Raw genomic sequence first — 5,020 nt, forward strand, 5'->3', positions numbered from 1 at the left:
TCTCTCTCCTTGCAGCGACGACGACTGAGACTCGAGTGCTGTTTTCTGTTGGCTTTAGGCTAATAATAATACTCGAGTGCTGGTGTGGGTTAGATAATTCTGAGCCTGCTACCTACGTGGGCTGTTTCTGATTGGGCTTTCTGCGTAAATAGGCCCTGGGCCCTGCTTCTGTACTGTGTTTCATATAAAATAAAATAAAATAACTAGAGAACCTAATGCTAAAGCAAATGTAAAGTGCTCTCGATTTGTAATTAAAAAAAACATATGAAGCATGTGACAGAATATTGTACCATATAAAGACAATAACTTCTGGCCTCTGGGTTGAAGTTAACAGAATGCTATACTTCAAAAATAATATGAAGTGAACTCCGTAGGTTTGCTCCGAGCATCCAACGCATATACATCCCATAACTACACAAAAAAAATGAATTACTTTAGGAAAATGCTTTCTTTTAGACTGATTGATTCTCACGTATCATCTGTCGCCTTCCCCTTGCTCCATGTGTCTATGTGGGACAAACACATCGCTTATGCCCTTTCTATCTTATCTCCTCGGCTCAACTAAGCCTTTCGCCTCTTTCCTTTCGATCCCCTCCGCTCTTCTCTCCCCAAGCGGCCCTTCCCATCTAGGAGTGTTGCCTCTTTCTCCCCGAAGCGCCATCCTCTTCAGTGAGCCGGTGCTTTGAAGAATAACCAGTGATGCTTGGGGGCAATACAAGCCTGTTGCTAGTATTGCAACCGGGATCTCGTCGAAGTCGCACACGCATTTGTCAGTGCCGCTTGGGTGCTCACCGATGCACGATGGTTGCAGAGGTCGTTGGGCGTTGCAACATTGCTTATTTTGCGGTGGCAACGTGCCTTGACCACGTGTGAGCGGTGTTTTGCAGGGGGGGGGGACGTGTTTTGAAATGTCTTGCAAACTAGAGGTGACCGCAACATGGTCCATGTTGCAATGGGTGACAAAAGTCACACGTATTTTGCAACGTCATGCAAATTGGAGGTGACCGCAACATGGTCCATGTTGCAATGGGTGACCAAAGGCCCACGGGTTTTGCGACGTTATGCAAACTGAAGGTGACCGCAACATGATCTATGTTGCAATGGCTGACCGCAATATGGTCCATGTTGTGATGGGTGATCCAAGACCCACGTGTTCCTACAGTCGGGGCTCGTATGTCGGAATCCAATAGCTTTGAGTTTTTTCTTTTGAGTATGTTGAGCTCCAAATTTTGTTATTTTGTTTGACACACAACTTCAGTATTTCTTCTAATGCTCTACACACCTTCAAGGTAAATGCACATTTGCGCATTCATTTTTGTGTATTTACTCTTTATCTAGATGTTTCAGGATTTTTTTGGTCATGAAACTGTATTTTTGTTATTAACCTCCCACCACGAGTAGATCGCTCTGTTTTTTTCTTCTTCTGAAAATGTATTGTGTTTGTTGAGTTCATATGTTTTTGTCTGTGCCAACATTGTTGGATTTTTACATCTTCGACTCTGCCTTCTTATACTACACGTATAGCTTTGCTTGGTTGGAGGGAATTAGTGGCACAAAATGAGAATTTGAGGGGTACGAAACATAATCCATTGTCTCATTGGAGGTTGGGGAGTTGAGAAGGCTGATTGTTACTCCCTCTGTTTTTATTTACTATGCACATTAGAGTTGACGAAGTCAAACTTTGTAAAATTTGATCAAGTTTATAGAAAAAAAATATTTATCATAAAAAATCTATATGATGTGAAAGTGCATTCGGTAATAAATCTAATGGTATTGATTTGTTATTGTATATGTTAATATTTTTGTTTCTAAACTTTGTTAAAGTTTACAAAGTTGACTTTGACCAAAGCTAATACGCGGATTAAATAAAAATGAAGGGAGTACATATCTCTTCTGTGCTCTCTCCGTATTAATTCAGGTGGGATGTTAAATTCCTCCTACTAATTCCCAACATACAATAAACATGGGTTTGAGACTAAGAACCAACTTCCCATGCCTAATGTCCTGATAAATTCCACCTCTAAACTTCCATTCCCTATTCTCCATTGTAGCCAAACAAGCTGCTAGGATTTGCAAATGCAGTGTTGCCTGCCAAATGCATATGCAGTAGAGTCAAGAAAAAATCTTACATTATGAGACCGAGGGAGTACTATTTTGACACCGTATGAAAAACTGAACGCTTAGCACAAGCTGAACCAGATCAGTAACATTATAACATACAGTACTTGATAATTCCATTCTTCTTGTCACTAACATCTTGTTTAATTCTTCGAACTTGCAAACTACTCCCTCGTGCAGTGTCAAAAACGCTCTTATGTTATGAGACGGAGGGAGTAGCTACTGCCACGGCGCCGTCAGTAGGTAGTGAAGCAAGGGTACCAATGGCGTCCTGTGTTTACCCCATTCAAGTCGGTGTTTGCTGGGTCTGTAATGTTGTTGCCTAACACGTAACCCCCAGTTACTAGCATCAACGAAGAAAAAGAAAAGCAAGGAGCAGAGCAAAAGGACCCATCACCATCAATTCAGATTTCAGAAATAATGTAATGCGGTCGATTTAAGTTCAGTATGCAAAAAGAAATAGTCTGCGCTTTGGATCTCGACGTGATCACTTGCAGGTAGGGACGAGGACGTGGCCGGCGAACACGATCACCCCTGACCGCTCCTCCATGATGATGAACGTGAACGGATGTTCAGCGATGAACTCCACATGGTCCGGCATTGGTCCGCCGCCACGCAAGGCCGTCATGACCGCAGCCGCCTCGGTCCCTTCCTCATTCACCTTGATGATCGCCTTGTGCGCAATCTTGGTCAGGAAGGTCGGCGGCCCGTCGTCCTGCTTGTACATGCCTCGCAGGTCGCCCACCTTCCGCGAGAAGGGCAGCGTGAGGCCCAGCCGACGGAGGTCACTCCCAAGGTCCCAGTCCAATGACACCTCGAACTTGGGGAGCTTGATCTGGACTAGCTTGGTTTCCGTGGGCAGGACGCTGTAGAGGTACCCAGGTGCCGCGGTGATCACGTCCACCATGGTGGCCATGCCGTCGCGCTCGTCCGGGAGGAAGACAAACATGGAGAACTGGGTGGCGCCGTCGCCCAGAGGCGTCTTGACAGAGGTGGCCCGCGGGCCACGGTAAATCTTGTAGGGAAGCCCCTCGTTCATATTCCCCATCCGGGCCGTAGGGGAGCTTGAGTACCTTGAAGCCGTCCATGCACGAGATGGACATGGTCTTTGAGCTCGTACGTGAACGCTGCCTCGACGTGGCTGCCGTCGAGCCGGTGGAACTTGCCCAATGACGTGTGGCAAACGTTGAAGGGATTGAGCCAGCTGCCCTTGAAGTAGACCGCATTGGCGAGCACGAGGTCGGTGTCGGCGGTGATGTCGCTGCGTGAGATCATGGAGTCGATGAGGTTGTTGGTGGCCTTCTTCACCCAGCGGTTGATCGTCTCCACTGCTTCCTCCGGCTGAACATACAATAACCAACGATATGATTTCAGTTTATATCAAATGCGCAGAAGTTAACATAAAACTGTAGACACACGTTTCTTTCACCCAATGGCCAGCTGATTCACATTAATTAGAACACGTACTCAAAGAAAAATTAAGTTTAGAAGATTGTTTCTAATGATTTGATTAAGATTAATTCGAAGATGTTCTCAAAAGGAAAATAAATAAGATAGAAGATTGTTGCCTTGTTTGTTAGGATTTGTCCTGTCGAGAAAAATGTTCAAGGGTTTGTGTAGGACACATCTAGATGTGACATAGTTATGTCACATCTGTTTGTGGTCTGTTTTTTTGTCCTAAATTTTTTGTGTCTTTTTGCCGCATTATATATTTGTGGAAGCTTAAATGTGAAATCCTTAAAAAACATCTAGATGTGAATTAGACAAACTGAATGTTCAACGACATCTCGTTCATGATTGTCCACAGATCCATATTAATTCTACTAGAGGTTTGCCTCGAGTACGTATTGATCCCTATTAACTATACTACTTCCTCTGTCCCAGAATATAAGAATGTTTTTGACACTATGCTAATGTTAAAAACGTTCTTATATTTTGAGACGGAGGGAGTACATATTTGCCTCGAATATTGATCCATATAATTCTACTACAGAATTGGCTTGGGTAGGAGGTTAGGGTTCCAGAGCACAAACAATCGCCTCTACTAACCTCATCGGTGAAGCTGACGGTGCGGGTCTCGGACTTGTAGGACTTGGCGGCGACCTCCTTGAACGCCTCCTTGAGCCCGTCGCGCGAGGCGTCGATCTAGACGCCGCCGCCGAAGAGCACATGCGGCCCGCCGGAGCCCGCCTTGTTGGCCAGGACGCGATCGGCGACGAGGCGACCAAAGGCAGCGAGGCCGTCCGCCGTCGGCGCGCCGAGGAAGTTGAGCAGCTGGGCCCGCATGGCGCCGCCCGCACCCGTGGCCACTAACGCGAGGCCAGCGTGGATGGAGACAGGCGAGAACGCGACGTTCTTAGCGGCGACGTCCGCGTCGGCGGCCGTGAGGTGGTTGGCGAGGCGGAGCGCGAGGGCCGTCTGCCCGTCGCGGACTGGGTCGGCGGCGGCCATCGGGAGCAGGTACGTGCCACGGCGCAAAGTGGACGAACTGTACGTACTGTAGGTTAGGTGTATATCAATCTTTTCTTTAGTGTAGAAGGACAAGTATGGACTGTGCAATCGTAATACATTGATCGGAGCACCAGGCACGTATATATGAGTACAGAGGGGGCCACAACCTCAACTATACAGAGGAAACAGGACGTGGGCCCTATACACAATATACACGTACATCATATACTCAACCCCCCCCCCCCGCGCAGTCGAAGCGGCGGCAGTGACGCAGAGACTGGAATGAAACTCCTTGAAGGTGGAAGTCGGCAGTCCCTTCGTCATCACATCGGCGAACTTTGTGTAGTCGGAACATGGAGAACCCGAACACGTCCAAGGGCCACCTGCTCGCGCACAAAGTGAATGTCCATATCAATGTGCTTAGTCCGGCGATGATGGACAAGGTTGGCGG

The 5,020-nt window shown here is 47.1% G+C and overlaps 1 pseudogene; it reads right to left on the reverse strand.

Annotated features, from left to right (window-relative positions):
* Positions 1-2,605: 2,605 nt before the first annotated feature.
* On the reverse strand, positions 2,606-4,569 carry LOC119352338 (annotated as a pseudogene).
* Between the last annotated feature and the right edge of the window lie 451 nt (positions 4,570-5,020).

Source organism: Triticum dicoccoides, chromosome 1A, assembly GCF_002162155.2.
Source record: "Triticum dicoccoides isolate Atlit2015 ecotype Zavitan chromosome 1A, WEW_v2.0, whole genome shotgun sequence".
NCBI lineage: Eukaryota > Viridiplantae > Streptophyta > Magnoliopsida > Poales > Poaceae > Triticum > Triticum dicoccoides.